At 36.9% G+C, this 22,678-nt stretch overlaps 1 protein-coding gene across 1 annotated transcript in view; it reads right to left on the bottom strand.

Moving 5' to 3' along the window:
* Positions 1-4,855, bottom strand: part of LOC114161900 (protocadherin-16-like) — a 93,687-nt gene extending 88,832 nt beyond the window's left edge. The window contains exon 1 of the mRNA XM_028045540.1: positions 4,397-4,855. The gene's annotated coding sequence lies outside the window, so the exon portion shown is untranslated. The remainder of the gene's footprint in view (positions 1-4,396) is intronic.
* Positions 4,856-22,678: the final 17,823 nt, after the last annotated feature.

Genomic DNA, 22,678 nt, shown 5'->3' with positions numbered 1-22,678 from the left:
CAAGCTAAATACAACCCGTCACAAAAACGGTTATTGAGCCTACAAAAGAATTGAGACAGCACCATCCTGGAGGACAGTGACCCCAATCAGACAGAAAGCTCTACAATGGAATACTTAAGCTTAAAGCGTAATCATTTGTGAAATTGGCCCCATGCAGACCAAAATCTATTTGAGAATTTGTGGCAATGTTGTAAAATCTGTCTGACCTCCAGCACATCACCACTCATTCATGCTCTCTTTGTTCTTCCTCTTCTACCCGCCTCACTGTTCCCTCCTTCCGCCTCATCACCAAGGGGAGCAGAGCCTTTTCTCACTCTGCTCCCCAACTCTGGAATTTTCTACTTCCTGATATCTGCAATATTGACCCTCTTCTTACTTTTAAATCACAACTCAAGTCGCATCTGTTCTAGTTGGCTTTTTCATTGTAATTTCTTGATTTTTTTTTTTGTTTTTGTTTTTTTTCTTCAGCATCTGTTTTCACTTTTGGTTTATTCTTGCATTTTTTCCTTGTAAAGTATCATCGAAAGGATGATACTCTCCTTTTATTGACTACTGCTCTAGTCAATAAAAAGAGAATAGAGTCAATGAAAATGAAAATGAATTTTAATGTACGTAGTAACAAATTAAAGTACATTTTCATTGACTCCATTCTCCTCTGACAAAGATGAATGGGCAGAAATTGCAGCCTCTAGCTGTCCAAAGCTAGTAGAGAAAAGACTTGCAGCTGTAATTGCGGTGAAAGGCAGTGCTACAGATATTCACTCATGGTGATCTGAGTACAAATGCAACCTACACTTGTTCTAATCACTAATTTTTAAAAACATACACTATTTTCCTTCCACTGAATAGTTAAATTCCACTTTGTGTTGATCCATTACAAAAACTTATCATAAAATTCATTGAAGATGGTGGTTGTACTGTGACAAAATGTGGAAAAAATCCAAAGCAATAATTACTTTTGCAAGGCACTGTATGTGTGTGAGATTGTTAGTAATAACTTTAGCAGTGGCCTCATTTTTCTTCCTAAATCCTTAAAACTAAGCCTGTCAACCAAACAATACCAAAGCAGTAGGTTTGAAACAAATATATTTCTGAGCACTTTGTTAGATGAACTGAACTGAATGCTGAAAACATCAGGGCTGTGATTCATCTTCCTCTCTTGTTATTCACACCTCATAATGGAAAATGTGTTCCATTTTGCTCAGAAAGCAGATTTGCCAAAATGTACCTGACTTCTCAGGTTTCTCTGAAGTATTATTTACGTCCTGCACTGCTGCAAAACCAAACACGTCTCTGGTTAGGCATGTTCCACTAAAAACAAAAGCAAACTTCTGTCTCTCACCTTGAGCCAATACAGACACTGAATGTGATATAACGACACTTACAAAAAAAACAAAACTTTTAGTATTTGGAAGTAGTGGAAACTGCTGTTGCCCTGCGACAGACTGGCGACCTGTCCAGGGTGTACCCCGCCTCTCGCCCGGAACGTAGCTGGAGATAGGCACCAGCAACCCTCCCGACCCCATTGGGGACAAGGGTGAACAGAAAATGGATGGATGGATGGATGGAAACTGCTGTTGCACATGAAGCTAAAACAACTGCTTTGCATTTGATCTAGTAATATGCATTTCAGGATTGTCTATATGAAGTTGCAAACATACATATTTTTAATCTTGTGTTATGTCTGTAATTTCACTTACTCAGAGAACAGCTTGAGGTCTAGCAGCATAAATCAAAATACAGTAGAATATTCCTCAAAAGCAATGGGACAGCTGACCTACTTTAATAAACACAACTAAATTTTTATTATCATCAGAGAGAGGGACAAATATAGTGACAGACTTTGTAAAATGAGCATGTCAGAATTCCAGTTAACTCAAAGAAAACGTCTGTGGTTTCAAGACCATGCCAGCCAAGCGAGGCTCAGAGGAGCCATAATGGAAACCACAGACAGAGCAGCAGATTGCCTGGACATGAGGATGACAGGCTTAGCACAAAGCAAACTAAAATGCTATGAATGTTGGCCAAACTAAGTGCTCCGTTTCTGTGCCTCACATTAGTCTTTGAAACCTCGCTCTGTGTGCATGTAAAAAGAGCAGGAAAAGCCATCATGGGCCTCCACATGCATGTGTGCTCCCCTGGTAATAACAAACACTGTGTTGAAAAGGCACACTTTCTCTTCCCCCCCCCCCCCCCGAGCCCTTTAGCCAGAGTATATGAGGGTGCGTGACAAGACGAATCATCCTCTTACCACATCAAGAGCAGCATGGGTCTGTTTAACTATTTGTTTAAAATGTTCTAGCTAAAATAATAATGATATATTTTAAAGTGAAACTTTTTGTCACTGCACTGGCAGCAGCACACAGTACTGCATCAGTAAAAACACATGTGCATTTAGTTACAGTACCAGTGATGCAAGAAGACAACAACTAAAACAAAAGGTCACCGTATGTGAGAATACTTAAAGGGATAATCCAGGGTTTTCTGAAGTGATGTTCTGTTATAAACATCCTGATGTCTACCTGTAATAGATAACTCCCTTGGCATTTTCATTTTGTATGAATCCAGATTAGATGGTTCCAGGAGCTGAAGTTAAACACTTGTTAGAAAGGGGAAAGGACCAAAGTGGACTTCCACCATATTAAAACCAACCTGATCTCCAAACATCATAGTGGTTTATGTAAACACTACTTTATGAAAAGTCATCACATTTGAAATGAGTGGTTATTTACACAGGAACCTATAGTTATTTACACAGGAAACTGAGGTCGGCCGAAGTGTTCCACAAATGACCCTCCTGTGTGAAACAAATTCTTTCCACTCAAAGAAAATTAAGGCAATGTAAAAATAAAAAAAACTTAAACCACTATAATAATTTTCCTTTTTACATCACCTTACTTTTATATCAAAGAGTTAGCCTGGCTGGAAAAAACATGTTTTCCACTATCAGCATGTGTTTCTCACTGAAAAATCATCAGTGCTGCACAGCCTCCGACCTTTATTTCCCATGAAACAATCACATCAGTGTAGGTAATTGCCCTATGTAAGCGTGTTGATACTTAGCAAACTGTTTTGACTATTTCTTTTAGATTTTGTTCACAGGTGGCCTTTATTAACACCAAGCCAAACGGGGAAGGAAGTAGCAAAAGGAGAGGACGGATATGAAGCAAATAGTCTAGAGTCGGAAGTTGAACCCTGGACTGTTGTCTCAAGGAATAATAGCCTTTGTATAAGGTACTTATGCTCTACTGCTGAGCTTCTCATTACCTGCGCCATGACAGTTTTAAGAAGAATAAACCGTCAAGACAGAACAAATCTGGTAGGGTCTTGTCTCCTCCCAAGCTGTTAAATCCAACTCCAAGACCAACTGTTTGGTTTAAATGAAGATGCCAAAAAAGTTTTTTTTTTGTTTTTTTTGTTTTTTTAATGACCTGTTTATGTTTTTATAAAACCTAAGTTCACAATCCTGGACAATTCCTTTAAGTACTTTTTTAGAATTCAAGTACTTTTAGGATTTAAAAGAAATTTCTGGAGTGGGAAAGCTGGACATCTCAGAGACGGAATATGGAACAGACAGTTTTATGAAAAGTTGTATAAAACACTGACTTTATTCAAGCAGGCTTTCTTCTTTTCCATTGTGATTTAAACCTGGTCTGCATGCAAACATCAGCATAAAGTTCTGGACTGAAGTTGGTGCTAAGGTTTTGTTATCTGTATGAAAACAACTAAGCACATTTGTCGTGGCCAACTGCACCATACCAACCGACACAACCACAACTCGGGTGCGAGGTGATGAAACCCTGTGGAGGTTTAATGAATTTATTAATTGAGGGAAAGGAAGAGCCCATTCACGGTTAATGAACATAAGTCTGCCGTCACAGTCATTGTGCCGTCATGTGGAACCGTTTGGTTTGGGCTCAACTGGCGCAGGAATGAGGCGTAAAAAGCGCTGCAGCGGCTGCAGGAGCTCCGAGGACAATAACTTCATGCTGCACAGTTTGAGAGGAATGTTTTCGTCTCTGGGGGGCTTTAATCACAAGCGACAAAAACGGGCTGTAAATCTCTCTCTCTTTTTTTTCTCCTTTGGCCGCTCTTCAAAGTATAGGCTATGTGCGGAACTTTTGTAATTTTACAAAGAGTTAGAAGTGGGCAGTGCTTCTAAGCAAAAGTGTCTCTTCAGTAAAATCTAGGTACTATTATATCAAACTTTTTCAAGTTAAAATGAATGTTTCAGCCACCTAAATGCAAAACAAAAGTTGACATAATCCTGTTTTATTAATTTTTTACAAAAGCATTGACAGCAATTTAATGACTATTCTCAGATATTTAGACTGCACTGACAGTCAAGCCCATCTCATGAGGGAGTGAGAAGATCCTTACTGTGAATGATACTCACATTCATCTGTTCCTCTGTGCTGTTTTTCATGCAGAACTACAATAAATCCACGCTCTTATAAGTTCCCCGTTATGAAGCACAACGTGAAAGTTGCATCCATCCCAGAAAAAAATAGTTGGGTCTCCTTCTTCAGTGAGTAGCCTAAAGAGATCTTCTCTGCAGAATTAGTTTCTTTCAAGAAATCCTTCACAGCCTCTTTCGGATTTCTTCACGAAAAGTGAAAATGCAAACTTGCGGCAAACTTTCCTCATCTAGGGGACGCTCTCAGCTCTGCGGCAGCCTCTACCTGTTTGTCTGTACGGCTGCAGACACACTGCTGTGGCTGCTGCGCGCTAACTGAGACCAAGCGATGTGGGGGCCGAGCAGTGGACGTCCGTCTCCAAAATCTGATTTATTCAACACGTGACGGGCTGCAACCTCCTGCTCTTCTCCTCTTCAGCGCTGCTGCTGCGGCTGTGATTGCTTTAAGGAGATACCGCAAGGAGGCAGTCCAGGTTTGTGCTGAACTCTGGTGCCACCAACCTATCCAAAAGAGAACTGTAAGTCACTTTATATTTCAAATGCTTACTAGTAGAGTATTTTCCCCATCATGCACTGTTGCGTCCAAATGTATTAGAATATCATAGAAAACGTAATTTATTTTAGCAGTCTTTTCAAATGACTGTATATATTTAATTTCAACTTAAAATCAAAGCTCAATATCCAGTAATTAAATTACTAAAGAACAAAAAACTTAAGTGCCTGCTGACAACAACAAGCACATTGTGTTGATGATGATGTATGGATTTCAACAACAGGAATTCACAAACAATACTTTTTTCTTTCCAAAACCACGCTGAAGAAAATAAGCTAACAATTCCACTTTGTATATGGGTGCATGTCACCACATGAGTCGAGCTGACCAGCTGGCTTTAATAAATATTATGGAAGATGGTAAACTTTTAACAGATTTTCACATATATTAAGAAAGACTATAGTTGCATAGGGTTCATTCTTACATATCTGAATGAGAGTTTGACTCAGAGAACTTCCCAAGCCATGATGACGAGTCTTCAAAACTTTACTGGGTACAAATCTGTTTGAGGTTTCACTGTGTATTTTTACCACTATTCTTCACTGTTTGTATCACCTTAAGTTTTCTGTGATGCGCAAGAGAACCTTCAAAATACTAATGAAACTAGAATGAAATCATATTACAAAACAACCTAAGATCCTGGGATCCTAATGCTCAATGTTTACACTCGCACTTGACAATGGCTGTAAACAGATGCACATTTATACAACCATACCTCTTTGAAAAGCAGAAGTAGAGCCTCCTCCCCAATCAACAAGTATGCAGCAAGTAGTTTTTGGATGGTAAGTGCAAAATTAAACACTTGCTTTTCCAGCCGTCATTGTACAGCACACCCAATGACTGCTGTTTTGTTGCAGCTGAAACTAGCTGATCAAACATGCTGGAGCTCCACTTGGGTTGCTAGGCGAGGGGTGGTGCTCGGTTGGGGTTACTAGGTAACGGCGTGGTACCAGTTGATTGTGATTTAACAATTGGGAGGTTCATTTTCCAGACACCAAAAAATATTAACTTGTAGCCGAAACTGACTGGGTGTTTGCTTTGAGTGCTTTGGCTATTTTTAAACACAATTGAGACCCAAATAAAAGTATAAAAATGTGCAAAAGGTGAATTTGGCATGATAAGTCCTCTTTAAGTTTGTTACGATGATGCTTTATGAGTGATGAGAAACTGTAGCACAATGTGATTGTCTATTTTGAAAACTGCCCAGACTGGTGACACTATCAATAAAATTATTTTAACATGAGAGAAAAACCTTTAAAAAAAAAACTTATCAGACACAATGTAAACAACTGTAATGTAAAATAATGGCTCTGGCTTAAGGGCACTCAGGCTCTTTTCCAAGGGTTAATTTACTACTGCCCTAATATCCTCAACAAAAACACAGCATCACAAGAAGGCCCAGCCATCATACACAAAGCATTTTCCCTCAGATGTTAGCAGTCAAGGAGCCCCCTGGGGGTATTTTTCATCTAAAGTCTAGAACAGAAACAAAGCCCGCAACTTTTCCTGGGATCTTGTGACTCTTGAAAGGCACATCGTCTGCATCATCTGTCAGCTCCCTGGAGGAAGCCCACTTTTATCTCTTGTAGTGCAGGAGTCATAACTGTGCCTTGCTACCTTGTCAGTCATTGGAAGCATTAAAACAGACTGAACCTGTGCCATGTTTTGTTTCGAGCTGATAAATGAGAGCACAACAAAGTGCTACCCGCTGTGCCAGTGTCGTACTGAGGAACATCTGATACCGTTTGGACGCATCTTCAGGATTTATGTCGTGATCACAAAGAAAAGACATCATACTTACTCTTGGTTAAACAAAATAAAGTAGTTTGACTTATGATAAATAAATCCAATGACAGTACACATGATTTAAAGTAATGATGCAGATGTATTGTTTTGTATGCTGTGAATACAAAAACCAAGCCATAAATGAAAAGTGGTTGGACAATGTGCTTCCTGCCAGAGCACAAGATTTTTTTCAGCTAAATCTTTTTTTTTCCCTCCTGGCAGCCCAATCATCTACCCCCACTATGTGAACCTCTCTATCACAGAGTGAAATGACTTCCAGAGGTGCCAGCTTCTCATTATAACTGTGACAGCAGTGTACGCAAACTCATATAGACATTTATGCACCTCCCAAAAAAGCCCTGATAGCCCAGTACTTTGCTTCCACAGGGACAATCATCTACTCTGCCTGCAAAAACTGTCACAGTTTCAATTCAGGAAAATAGATTTTGTTTTAATACACATCTTGTTTGGACATAAAGTTTGATAGTGTTCAGAAAGGATAATAGAGGACAATGTATAAAAAATGCAATGTCTGCACAACTCAATTACAAGGTTTAATAGAAGTTAGTGTATAAAGGTAGGGCTACACAAAAATATGATAAAATGACAAAAAAAACCCTTTTTATTCAGTTTTCTGTTTTCACAAAAACTGATAAGAGACCGTTTTTGATGAGAGTGATGTGGTTCTCTACCCAGCGTATCAATCAGCCAGGTGGCAGCAATAGCATTCAGTTAACAAAAGAAACAAATCTCCTGCTTCACAAAAAAGTTTTCTTTTGTTTATTTCTATTTTTCAGTGTGGATTGGCCTCTCTTCTATGGTCTGCATGGTATGAAAGAATATGGCGGTGTGCCGTGGTTAAAGTTGAATTTGAAATCTAAAGTAAGCTTTAGCTATTGAAGTGCTTTGTCTGTTTGCTTTTTGTAAGAAATATGCAATGAATTTGATTATCTCTAGTTCAAAATCCAAAATGCCTGGACAGGCCGCAATTAAACTGAGTCAGTCTGGTAGCTCGCCAGGGTGCCATTCATTCAAGAACTACTGCTAAGCCTTCTTTATAGTGTGAGTTAAAGTAATAAATGAGATGAGATTATTTTTCTCGGGTTTGATTAAGGAAGGCCAAAGGCACTTATCAAGATCAATTTTTTGTCTGCAAATTCATTTCAGTATAAGTCTTGTAGACTTATAGACTTATGTATTGTCAAATTTCCTGTTAGCATTCTTATCAGAAAACTTGTGAGGATGAGAGAATTGTCTTTCACTGTGATGTATGCTCAAAGATGAAAAGATGTGCTGAAATTAAAATGTCAAACTGATTCATTTAGTTATGGGTTCAGGCAGATTAGTACAGACTCTGTGAAAATGTATGAGCACATGTATAATGGAGTGACTGTAGCTCAGTGCCCATAGATACTTATTTCACTGCTCCTGTGAGTCATAACAGATTATGAATAAAAACTAAGGTGTGGTAATGAAGAATAAATCTGCAGTTCTACTTTGAGGTTAGACCCTGTCCACATCACAAGCTTGTAGTCCTAGTAATTTTTCTGTCATGCCTATTTTAGAGATATTAAACCATGAATTGGAACAAAAACCACAGCGCTTGGCTCACTGATCCCCGCTCAGAGGCCATGGCAGAAATAATAAACAGATCAAATTTAATCAGTGATAAAGTTAAGGGAAGAAAAGCTCAGTCTATCAGAAAATGTTACTATGATCTAAAACAAAAATGGTTCCATCTTAAAAACCTTTGAATTAGTTTACCACAGACAATAGGATCCATTTTTTAGTTGCGCTTTATAACATATGAATTTCTGTAGGTTTCATGTTTACTTACTTTTACTTTGTAATTTCTCATAAAGACAACTGTGTGTGTGTCTGAAATTTAGACTTGGCGCTGAGTTGAAGGAACAAGGATATTCTCTGAGAGCAGTGCAGCTTCCACTGTTCATGTCACTGATCCTATTCATCAGCCAGATTGTCTGTCTTGATTGTGTTAATCCTACTAGATTCTTACAAGTTATGATTTCAGTAAAAAAAAAAAAAAAATTAAAAATCACAACTTTATCTTAATCTCCTAACGTCCTCAAACAACCTACCTTGAGCTTTAATCTTTATTCATAGCTCACTCCATGACTGAAATTCTCTCTTTTGAGTCTCAACTTAATCCACAAGAGTTTGTCAATGATCCATTAGAAGAACACAACATGATATAACTCACCTATCTGTCTGCCCTCAGCAACAACACCAGTAATAGATAGTAATAGATTAGCCAGCCTTACGGAAGAAGTAAGATTCATCATTCACTTACTTATCCATGAAATTGTTCATCTGACTTGGGATCAACCTTACTTTCCCTGTCTTGGTAAAAATATAAGAAATAATCAGTATACAACTCAGCTCCAATCAGTTTTCCAGAGCTTCACAAATTCCCTTCTTGCCTTTCAAAACATTCCCCCAGACTGCTGATTACGATTACTGGCTACTCTTTCTTAATCTATGCTGTCAGTCACAGTGAACAGCACTTGAGTAACAGATTCAAGATAGATAGATAGATAGATAGATAGATAGATAGATAGATAGATAGATAGATAGATAGATAGATAGATAGATAGATTACTATAGACCTACTTTTTTAGATAAAATACTGTTTCAATATTCCTATTAACTATAAAATACTTTTAAAGTCTGTTTGCCTTATTTGTTACTATTTTTATTTTATTATTATTTAGTTTATTATTATAACTAGTATTTTTACTCAAATTCACAGTTACTAAAACACAAATTAACTTGCACAACACATATTGTTATTTCAGACAGGACAAGCTTTTAATTTTAATTTAAAAGTGGATAAGGAGAGACTGGACTTGCCAGCTATCTGGATCAAAACACTTTGGGAAGTATTTCTATGACATGGGTTAGCTATGAATTTATGAGAGTAGGGTACTTATCTCAACAAGAGGTCTGATGTAGACCTTTACTGAGACCAAACACTAGCCAGAAGCCCTGTCAGAACATTTCCTGCAGACTGTTTTGCATGTGTGGTAATATGAGCTCCACGTCTGTGAATGTTACCTCTGAAAGATGGAAATGGGACAAGTTCATAGGTTATTTGAAACGATCTATATAAATCAATTTGAGAAATTTGAGACCAGTTCACTGCATATTTGCCCATATTCACTGTATGCACTGTAAGGACTTATTCTGCATAGACCTACACTGCGTGATCCTTTCAGGAGGATATATGGTGTTGAGTGCACAGATGGTTTTCATTTGTGTGAAAACAGATCTAGGAGCTCCTTGTTTTTAGTCATGAGGTTAATTAATAGATTTGATCGATTTCTGCTTCTGCATACAATGAACACGGTATACATATATATATATATATATATATATATATATATATATATATATATATATATATATATATATACTGTATATTTATTTTATTTTTTTAAATTATATTCATTATATTAATTTTGAATATAATTCAAAATTTTTATATATATATATATACGTATATATGGATTTATATTCAAAATTTTGTGACATTCACATGAATTTATAGTGCCAAAGTGAAATACTGTGTCTGCCCTAAGTCTGAAAAAAAAAGTATATTACACTTTTTTTTTTCCAGGGTCTAGTGGGTTGGAATAGTAATTGGGGAAAGGGAGATATTTTATCAGTGTGGATACTAAACGTCTTCCTCTATTTCCACACTAAAATAGAAGACAAAGGGAATAAATTCAGGATTATCTCAAGGAAAGAGCGAGCCTAGTTTTCAAAGGATCATATTTGTTTTCTTCACTGAATTTCATTCCAGAGGTGAAATTTAAATTTGGCAGAGCCCTCCTTCTCCTCGACAGCATGCACTTCGGCGGAATGATTTGTTTGTGTGCAACAAATTGAACTCAAATATGTGTGACTCTATGAATGCGAAACAGAGCTATGGTTGACAGAGATCCTCAAAGTCACTGTAAATATACAATGGGCTAAAAAGTCCTTTTACCACATAGTGACATTGTGTGTTTCATACATTGTTTTGACAACAATGTTTTCTGTTACAACAAAACAGTAAGCTGCTTGTTGTCTATGAGTCACTTGTTTTATTCCTATTTACTGCATGTCAACAGATTTTATATTGTTTACAGTTGCCACCAGGAGATGAAGCTAAACACGTCTAACATCTGTAATGTGTTACTGCAAGAAAACCTTGCAGTGCCCTGTGATGGCCTGGCAACCTGTTTGGTGTGCAACCCTGCCTCTTACCCAATAATGGATGGATGGATGGATGGCTTTGTAATCTTTATATATATGTGTGTAGAGGTTTTCAACTAATCCAGATCTTCATTTAGAAACTCGTGCTGTTATGATCCGTTGGAAATTTTTCTGAGTTTTTTTATTTTTTTATTTTCCGTGTATCTATTCTGTATCAGTCATTTTTTCTTCCCTGTAGTCATGCTCCCCAAAGTGTTGTTGCCCATTCAATTAGCTAGACTCACTGGTTCCTTGCTCCAGCAATTACTGTTTCCTAGTATTTAATCCTCCAGTCTTAATTGTCTCTTTCTGATTTCTCCTCCTGTTTCCCCATGGTTTGTGGCTCAAGATCCTTCTACTCCTTTTAGAAACACAACAAAATCCTCCTGCATTACTTCTTGCCTGCATTTGGGTCTTATAAAAACTACAAAATGTGGCAAGCATTTGGTGCCTCATACTTCTGGTTTACACTGTTGTAGCACAGACTTACAAAACAACAGTACATTTCTGATCAAACCAAAACAACTTTAAATCATCTCTAATATTAAATATTAGTCACAAAATCACAGTTCTATGAGTGGACTATGAGTTTATTATAGGAAATTATCACCTAATTCATTTGTAATCAAAGAGATTTGAAGTTGACACAAATTTGATGCAAAACCTCCCATTAATGAAGTCTCATGTTCGTATTCAAAAGCATAAAATTCATAAAAGCAATGTAATGTAAACATACAGAACCTTCTTAAAATGTCTGCCACATAAAGAATATTATTATTATTATTTTTTGTTCTTATATTTTTATGGTAGCAGCTGCAATGTATATGACAACACTGGAATCCCAAATATTCTTTATTCCTCAGATTCATTGCTTCTAAAAACCGCTTCAGATTGAACCGTTTTTGGGCATATAACAAAGACACCTACGACCAAGACTTCTCTCTAATTAATACACTATCAATCACATTGTCTGACATTTTGTTTTCCTGTTGGACGAAATTCCTGAGACCTTCCTGGGGGTCTGACCAATTCTGATGGAGATCACTTTTATTCCTGAGGAATGCATTGTGTAGTGGAAACAAGGAATGCACAGCTCTGAGGGCGATGCCCTGGAATTTCCAAAACAATTAAATTGCTCAAGCAAACATTTCTTTGAAGGAAAAAAAAACTTCAGCAAAAAAGGGGTATAATCTCATTACTTCACATTTGCTAGTGCTGTCACTTGAGAATGTTTAGATTTTGTTGTCTATTCGTTCCATCGTTTTCTGAGCAATAAGATTTGGCACTAAAGTGAGCAATCACAGTCAGGGTCAGAGTGAAAAAACCTGAGGGAATTCCTTCATGTCTTTGCCATGGTAGCCTTATTGAACTTTACTAAATCATGAAAGCATCATGGATGACAATATAAACAGGAATAATTTAGTACCATGAAAACTATTTTCCCTGTCCTGAGTCAGTGGCTGTGATATTTTTTCTTGGCAGATGTGAAGCTTTTTGGTTGGTTCCACAGGAAACATAACTGACCCACACCCACCTAAAGCCAGTAAATTATTCTTCCTTATTTATAGTGCAGATAATAAAAGTCATATCATTTTTCATTTCCTCTAAATTGAATAAGCAAGAAATTTCTGATAAAAAGTAAATAAATATAATGATGTGTAAACATTTAGTAAATTAGATTGTGAAGAAGCTAAACAGTTCCATGAATTCATGAAAAGTTACTGTGTTAAAAGATTTTGTTTGTTTTGCAATGAAGTTGTACTTTAAAAATAACAGATGTGCAGTTAATAATATAATCAACTATATCAAGTGTTGGATCACAAAGGTTTAAATGGTCTTGCTGGTGGTTTAAATGGCCATGCTCCTCAGCAGACAGTTGCATAACGAGAAACAGGATGGAACATTTAGAAATGGTTTTCAGTTTTGTGAAAGAATTGCACAAAAAGCTGCTGGTTATCCTGTTTTACATTAGAGTTAAAATATGTAATAGCCACTGGCAAAACTGAGCAGAATTAAAAGAACAGACACCTGGGTCTTATCGCATACATTTTGACAACACTTTCTTTTTCCATTTTAGGCAACCAATTTGCATTAATTACATCATTTAAATGAATGCCTTTGGTTGGTTTTCATTTTGTTGCACAATTAAAAGATGTGCCTACTTTGAGTTCCAACTACAATCTATGTTTTTCTAACATTTGCACATATATTTAATATAAATTCAAACAATATAAAAAAAACTCAATATATTATCAACTAAACAATAAGAAAAAAACTTTTAATATGTTCATTAAATGTGCTTTTTTTAAAAAAAAAAATCATTTCTGGTGAAGGATAAACTTTTATTTTCACTTAAAATGCCTACCATTGCACATATATACATTGAACATCTACCAGCAGACGCAAGTCTAACTATCCCTCCAAGTTCACCATGAAAGGAGACCGCAAGATCCTAAAACAAGTCTCCAAAAACATTAGAAATACATTAATTTTGGCCAATAAAGTGAAAAGCGCTGAACATGTAAAATAAACTTAAATAGCCCATTGAAAACAAAACTAGACAATTTTACCTAACACGTATAACAGAAGGATACAGAATCTACATATGCGCTGGGAGAACATCCATTCAGAAAGGCTCTGTCCAGGCTGTACCCATCAACTTACCTAATGACAGCTAGAAACCAGATGAGAGAGTATCTGGTTCATTCACCCAGACAATGGGTGAATGAATGGATGAATTGAATATTGTGTTCTAAGGTCTCCTCAAATTTAAAGTAGCAGTATTAAATGCAAATTTCCCTTCTGGGAATATTGTATAACAGCTGCACAGTGGCGCAGTTGCCACTGTGCAGTACTTGTGCACTGTTGCCTTACAGCAAAAAGGTCCTGGGTTCGATACCTGTCCCGGGGTCTTTCTACATGGAGTTTGCATGTTCTCCCTGTGCATGCATGGGTTCTCTCCAGGTACTCCAGCTTCCTCCCACAGTCCTAAAACATGACTGTTAGGTAAATTCTCCCTAGGTGTGAGTGTGTGTGTGTGCATGGTTGTTTGTCCTGTCTGTCTCTGTGTTGCCCTGCAACTGGCGACCTGTCCAGGGTGTACCCCGTCTCTCGCCCGAAACGTTAGCTGGAGATAGGCACCAGCACCCCTCCCGACCCCACTAGGGACGAGGGTGTTAGAAAATGGGTGGATGGAATATTGTATATTGTATATAATATGAATATAGTATATTCATTCATTGTATCTTTTATTGCCACATTGTGTCATTTTATAGCGCAATCAAGTCACTATGTCACCAAATGCTGTATATCAAATATGGCTTAAAAGAAATTTGACTTCATAATTTAGCGCCTTGAAATTAGGCCTCTGTCTCCTTAAGAAACTCTTTCTCTTTCTGATGCTCTGCCTTCAGAAAGTCATCGCTCCACTATTACAGCAACATTTGCACTGAGAAGTAGCTTGTATAATGAGCTCAGCAGATGTGCAATTCCACCAGGCGTATGCTAATTGCTGCTAGCTAGTCTGAAGGAGCTGAGTGGGTTAGTTGCAGGGCAAGAGTGCTTGACTTGGAAGCTGTAGCTCTGAGGAAGAGTTTTGTCCTCAAAAGCTGCGCTTGGTCCCCCCAAGCATTTTGCACAGCTGAATGGTTGCCACGGGAGAATAAAGGATTTCTCAAACACGGATGAAAGCAAATCAAAGCAAAACCTCAGATATGTTTTTGATGAGGGAATAACAATATATCATGATGAATGAACTAAAGCTTTACATAACACTGCCCCTTTAAGAATCTCAGCTTATTTTGATGCTGCTCAAGTATTGGGGAATATATTGACATCAAAGGGCCATGAAGACCCAGCTTTAACTACACACATTCATCTCTGAAGGTCTGGACAGCAAGTCAGTTATCTGTGAAACTTTTCAAAACATGAAATACAGCCTGTTGCACAAATTAAATCCATCTTGGGAAACATAATAAATGCTTGTCAAAAGTTTAAGAACAATTCTAAGCAGCAAAGCCAGAGAAATCAATGGCACGCTTGGGCAAAAAGGATAGAGCACTACAATGATGTGGAGTAAGAGGCACCCATGGGAAGTTTCTACATCAGTATGTCGTGTTTTAGTATTAGTCATGCACAGATGTTAAACATGAGAGCTGCTATTTTGTAAAAAGCCACATGTGCTTTGGTTTTCACAAACGCTATATTCAGTAGCACTTTAAAAAATGGTACAGCGCCCATGATCAGGATGGAGCATTAAAGATTACAAATTATTGCACCCACAAAATCCTTTTAATGCGGAAATTATTTTGTAAGCATTTAATTAAAAATAACTGCATCCACTTTAACCCTACTGTTGAGTCACTTAGGATTTGAATCACAATCTTCATGAAGCAAAATTATTATTTTTCCTTAATAATCAGCTTAAGAATCTTCAACCAAATAACTCAGAAATGGTTCAGATGGCAAAAATAATTCAGTAGCAGGCTGACTAAAGCTGTTTGGAAGATCAACATGTTGAAAAGGCAGCCTTGGCCTTTTTAACATTGTAGAAGATAAGTTTTCAAGGTTTATTTTCCAACATTTGACTAAGTGCTTCATCATGTACTTGTGCTGAACACTGTGAGTAAACAAGTAAATCCAAACAGAAAAAAGGCCAAATGAGTCATAAAAATATGACATCAGAGAAATTCAAATGAAATGTCTGGAACAAACAGCTTTCATAAGAATTCGACTCTTACACTGTTACTGAGATTTATAGTCATTTTCCCACTAATATTTCAATTAGAAGTGAAAGGCACAAGTCTGAAACAATTTCACCTATATTTCTCCATTTAATTGTGCAGTTATAAGGGATTGATTAACAATTATAACAGCTCACTCAAAAAGCCTCAGAGAGATTTATCACAAAGTGCCATTATAGCACAGATAACCTTATTAACTTCCTTCTCTACATGTTCTCACATTTCACTGCCTCATTTCTGGATCTAAATGTCAGAAATAATAAAGCAGCCTTCAGCAATCTTCTGACAGCTAGAAGAATATCCACTTTGAGAACAAACTCATGCTGGTGAGAAAGGAGTACATAAATAGTTCTTGTACAATTTAAATTTGAGAAAAAAATATATATATAATTACATATATATATAATCTACTCATAGTTTTTTTTATGTTCAAGTTGCCGGAGAGACCTGAGGAAGATTTAGAGCCAGTAAAAACAGAAGACCCCTCTTTGATGTACAGAACGAAGCCGTTTTATTCCTATGAATGAGCTATGAAGGGTCATGGTGAGGGTAGGTTACTGAACCTTGCTTCAGATGTCATGCTCGGTCAGACTGGACCAAAGATGTTGTTTTAATAGGGTGCAAAGAGAGAGAGCAGGCAGAGACAGCGGAGAAAAAGAAAAACAGGGTGTAATGTCCACCAAAGTGTTTTTCTAATCACCATAGGGAGTCTGTGGGAGTGAAGGATTCTCTCCAGACCTGAAAAGGTCTGGTTTTAACATCAACTACACTTCATCACTGTGTCTACGCTACAGCCGCTCTCTAGGTGTCTGTGCAGTGCCAGGCTTACATAGGAAATCATTTCTTTAATAATTTATCAGTCAATTTCTCACTTGCCTCCTTTCACAGTTTGCAGTGTGTATAAATGTATCAATCGGGAAAACAGTGCAACACAATTTCACGGCAATACATTGTGCAGCAAAAACAAACGAGATCAATTTCATAAAATATTAGAAAATCTTCATAATCTTTCCAAAATTTGTGAAAAGACGAGATGAAATTTGGCTTGACTAAAAGGTTTGACGGCAGGATTTTGCATGCTTATCTGCAACATGACAGAAAACATCCAAGCCTGGCTTACCAAAACCTTGTGAGAGAATGTGTTATGTTATGATGAAATTATTCCTGGATTCTTTGGTCACAACTCCTACACAAAAAAACACACCTCATCCCACAGTGAAGAGGGGTTGTGGCAGCATAATGCCCTGGGGTAACCTTTCTTCAAAATAGAGTTGAAAGTTTTGTTGAGTTATATGAATTATTAATAGTTCTAAAAATAAATTTAAAAAACACTGTTTCTGCTACAAACCTCAAGAGGAATACATTTTTTTGCATCACAGTGACTCCTAGTGAACATCTAAAACCGTCCAAGGATGGCTTCACCAGATTTTAATTCAAATCGTATGAAAGTAACTAGAGGTTGCCTAAAGTTGGCCATGGACATGAAATTTCCTCAACACTGATTGATTTTGAGAACCTTTTGTAAAACAGATTTGCAAAGTCAAGGTGTGGCAAGTCATTGGGTCCTATTAAAAAATACTGCATTATTTGTCATTAACTCTGTTCAACTGAGTATTAGTTGAAAAATAAAAATTCATATACATAGGTTGTTGCATTTTATGGTTGTTCATTTTTGCAATTTCATTTTGAATTCAAATATATTCATTTGAATTCTATTTCAAGGTATAAAGACACCCAGGCTAATTTAAATTGTAATATTTTAATTTAGATTCAAGTCTATTTTTTGTTATATTGCAAGTAACTTAAAAAAATATGTATTTCTTTGCACAGAAGAGAAAATTTTTAATAATAATCAATTTATTAGTAACATTATTAGTAACATGTTTTTCCATGTTACATAAAGGTAACATGGAAAAACAAACAACTTGCATGCTTTGATTTACAGTAATTCAAAATTACAATGAACTGTGCATCAGTAAACATTACAAATCTCACTGGGTAAATAATCCTCTAATTTACGTAAATTCTGCATCTGTTGGTTGAAATGTGCCAAAAGATTTTGCAGCATTATGTCCTTCTGTTATTGATGATAATATTTCCCCCCACCCACTTAAAGAAAACACTGTTTTGCACTCTTTTCTTTGAGCACTTTGCATTCAGCACTGTTTTCAATCATCTTACTGAATAGCGACAACCCACAAGCCAGCGGCATAACCCAAGGCACCAAACCCAATCTGGGTGCAGCACAAACAGTCTAAATTTAATAGGACCTCAAAAAGCGTCCTGTGGTGAATGACTCTGACTAACAGAAACATCTGTAACTTACGTGAGATGATCTACACATCTGCTCTGATTGTTTCAAGGGTGTGGGCACACACCAGCAGCTGCAACCAACCACTCCCAGATGTTTTTGATAGGCCGAGTGTGTTGCTGTTTGTTAAGCAGAAGGTGATCTTTGATCCGTCAGTGGCGTTGGCTGCACTGTTATGGCGAGCAGGGCCTGAAATGTTCTGAGAGGCTCACAACGGAAGCGCAGCAACCTCACAGAAGGGCCTGTGGTTCGCTGTGGTGAAAACAGCCATGGTAAAGTGGCTTCAGCTGTGGAAAAGAGCTCTTTGGAAGCCACCCAGCGCTTCTCTCCAGACCCAGTTGCGCTACTGGCATTGTAACAGAAGAAGTCAACACACGTATAATAAAGGCTTGTGATTTACAATTGAGCTGAAAAAACAACAGCATTCTTTAGTAAGGCTTTCAGTAATGGATGTAAAACAAAATATTTGAAGAACTGAAAAAAAAAAACCTTAAAGTATTTTGTTGCATTTAACTTTTGGACTTATATTTTTGATCCATATCAGTAATAATTGGTATAGCAAAAAGCTGGAACTAAGAAAACCAGAGTAATAAATAACCCCTTTCTTCTGCTGCTGGCAGAAATGGAAAGGGTTTGCCCCGACAGGATCACACATGGCTTAACCACTTTGAACTCTGGAATATCCTACTCCTACATCCTGGAGCCATAAAGGCCTAACCATCCCTGTCAGAGCCATGACAAGCTTTGTACACCCACCATTTTGGTTCAAAGGGAACTTATATTAGGAAAGAGCTCACATGATGCCAAACCTCCCCAAATAAATCTACATTTTATGAACCAGTAGACAGTGCCACCCCTACTTCCTCTAATATGTATAGTCTGAGGTGGATATTAAATTATTAGTAATGTTAACAATAACATACAATTGTACATATAATAGGCTAGTAAAGATGCCTATCATTTTTTACCTCTACCACCCACTTCCCAACAAATGCCATTTTAGGGCACTTTACTAGACAAATAGCTTTAGTTGATATGCAATTACAACTTTTAGTCTAAATTCAGTTCAAATCAATACAATTTTCAATATAATCCAATTAGTTGAAGTACTTGCACTCCAATTCTATCCTAATATAATTGCTTGGCCTCTTTATTTGATACACTTGTTAAGTTGCTTGTTAACACAGTGATAAAATCTCATGCCGAAGAATCAGTGCACTGAGGCATCCAGATATGATGAAGATGACTTTCTGAAGTTCAAACAGAGTATCAAAATGATGAAGAAACTGGATTTAAGTGACCTTGAACATGACATGGTTGCTGGTGCCAAATGGGATGGTCTGACTGGCAAAGAAACTGCTGATCTACTAGGATTTTCATCCACACCCATTGATCAGGTTTACATAGAATGGCCTGAAAAAGGACAAATAACCAGTGAGAAGCAATAGCTGGACTGACATTGGACTAAGGCTTTCTGGCTTTAATTTTCTCTACGAAATTTGATGTTACCCCTGATGTCTAGTATTTGAAAGCAAGTACACCATGCTCTAATGCTGTTCACTATCTCCAAATCACATCCCAACAAAGTATTTGTATTTGAGATTCAAGTCTGCAGCCATCGTGTGATGCTTTCTGGTTAATATGAGCCAAAATCTCTGAGGAATGTTCATGACACCTTGTTGAATCTATGCCATGAAGAATTGAGGGAGTCCTGAAAACAAAATGAAGCATTGGCATAGCACCTTTGAGCATAGTAAAGTGCTATGGTAAGGGTAATTCAAACTGCTTTACATGGAAATAAAGGACAATCGGTTAAAAAAAATTACATTATGTGAAAGAAATGCACAGAATAAGTAGTTACATTTAATCACTGAATTAAAAAAAAGAAAAGTAAATCAGAAAAGCATACTAGAAGTCCAATACAGGTAAGGTGTGAAGGTTGCCAGTAGTGAGTGTATACAATACAGTCAAATTTAGTTGATGATGTAATGCTATAAAGGATGTAAATGATTCTATTGATTGAAGGTCAACTGCTTTATTTCAGTTGGAGATTTTACATTAATCCCTCATCCTTGGCAAACATGTGGCAAAAGTGGAGAGAAACCACTTCCTTTAAACAGAAAAAACCTCCAGTAGTACCGACCTCAGTAAGGACAGCCATCTGCTGTGACCAGCTAGACGCTGAGAGGACAAGAAGCAGACATGGAAAAAAAAAGATAGAAGCTTGGAAGCAGAGGTACTATTTATGGGAAGGAAAAACACAGAGTACCCTCAGTTGTAAGAGCTCTGTTGATGGCTTCCTCCAGGAAAGGAGCAGAACTTAAACACAGAATCACAATATCAGTGGTAGTTTCTGTAGGAAGGCAACAAACAAAGATTTTACTGTGTTAATCCCTCCATCAAGGGACAAATGACTGAGAGAAACAGAATACTATGTGATCAAGAACATAGGTAAATAAATTTCAGAAGGAGAAATGATGCTCAGGATCAAATTAGAAAAAAAATCTGCTAAAACAATAATTCATACGTAGCTGACTGGGAGAAAAAGAAAAGAATAAATTAAAGTAAAAATGTAACAAGATTGATTTTAATACGAAACCTATGAGCCACTTAATCATTTTAACATCGTAGAATCAAACTTGAACCCTGTTTCTTTAGTATTTGACTTTCCTCCATCCCCACTCCACCAAATATTGTAATTTTGTTGCTAGCCCATGTTACAATAATGCTGCTTATTATAGCAAAAGACATCATCAAAAGAAAACATAGAACTTGTTGTAGACCCTGGTCTTGTGGAAAACTATTTTTTGAAAAATATGGAAGTTAAGCAGAGAGAGATATAATCTGATTTATTTGAAAGATAAACATTTTTTTAAACTCCTTTGGATATTTAACAACACAGATTAGTACATATCAACTAACATCTGAGCTTTTTGTGAGAAGATGTTGGCCAAATATTTGAAATATATAAAAAGAGAGTTACAAATGGTCATTGTCAGATACAATATTTGCAAAAACCATAATTAAATTGTTTTAGCTAAAAGAACAGACAGGGAATGTTTTTATGCTGTCATAACAGAAATATTTAGGAAGATTTAGTCCAGAAAAGTCATTTAAGTAGTTTTTAGTGGTTTCTACTCCACAGGCAGATGTGTTTTATAGAATACGCAGCAGTGAGCTATAATTTAATCTTCTGAAACCCAAGTAACATTCCAGACAATAGCAGACTCTGTCAGGCTGACCTCACAATAGATGTTAAATGACCATATGTTACATGCAGCGAAGTGGTGGCTTAACTACAAATAAACTTCACAACAAATTACACTATCCTGTTTTTTTATTATGAACAAGACTATCTGACTGGATTAAATTTTAACAAGTGAGCCAATGGATTAATCAAACATCTGCTCATTGTTAAGACCTTTTGTTTTCAGGATGAGGTTTTGTGCATCATAGCTAAGCTTTACAACTGGCAAATGCGACCCCTGGTGGAGATAATATCCTAAGATAATTTACAATGCTTGTCAGGAGATGAGCCTTCTTGACTTAATCAAAGACAGTTTAAAACACAATAATGAAAGTAAGGCATTGCAATGATACCTATCAGTGTTCAGTTTAAGCTCTGAAGGTAGGAAAATATACAGATTAACTCCTTGTTGTCTGAGATGGCCTGGCGACCTTTCCAGGGTGTAACCTGCCTCTCTCCGTTGACCACACCAGCACCCCTCACGTTCCTGCTAGGGATAAGCGTGTTAGATAATGAGGGATGACCTTCTCATTGTATTTCCTATGGAACAGTTTTGATGACAACACAAATAGATCTCACTTCGTTGTAGCGTCATATTTTTGTCTTTCAAATTATTACAACATCAATCATGACTTTCTCAGTAACTATCAAATAGAGAAAAGTATTTTGGAAAGGCTGTGTCTGTATCAGTGCAATGACGCCAAATTGCATTATAGGAAGGTCTACTTTTCTTTGTGGGACCACAATAATTACCCTGCAAAAATAAAAAACATTCTTTTTATAGGTGTTGCTGAACACAAATTGCTGTTCATCGTTTCAAGATAACATTTAAAGTTTGGTCAGTCAGCCCCTGAAGCCATCTGTTGAAAGAAAAACTAAGAAGAAGCTCCAATTTAGCCATAGACCACAAACCCTTCAAAACGGCAACAAAGCTTAGCCAGAACTATGTTTACATGCTCTAAATGTATGGTTCCTCACTGTTTTTTACTGGGACAAGGTGGAAACTAAAGCAGGGCATGTTGGAACTGAAACAAAGCAAGCAAATAAGTTAATAACAATGCAATACCTTTGCTGCTGTTTCAAAATATAAATGTAATGTGTCAGACAAACCAATAAGGGATTATTAGTCATAAGTAATGACTTTATATTTTATTGGGTTTTTTTCATACTAAGATCAAAATATGTGAGTATAAAAGGAGTGGAACAGCTCTTCCCTAGGGTTGTCTTTCAGTACTGCCTTGTATTTAGCTTCATCCTCTCATCAACTCTACTTACGTTCTCTGTCCGTGCTATATACCCCACTTTATAATGCTGCTACCACCATGCTTCCCATATATTTTTTATATCACCAGTCGCAAAGGGCATT

Source organism: Xiphophorus couchianus, chromosome 18 (genome assembly GCF_001444195.1).
Source record: "Xiphophorus couchianus chromosome 18, X_couchianus-1.0, whole genome shotgun sequence".
Taxonomy (NCBI): domain Eukaryota; kingdom Metazoa; phylum Chordata; class Actinopteri; order Cyprinodontiformes; family Poeciliidae; genus Xiphophorus; species Xiphophorus couchianus.
This window is presented reverse-complemented; position numbering and strand designations above follow the sequence as displayed.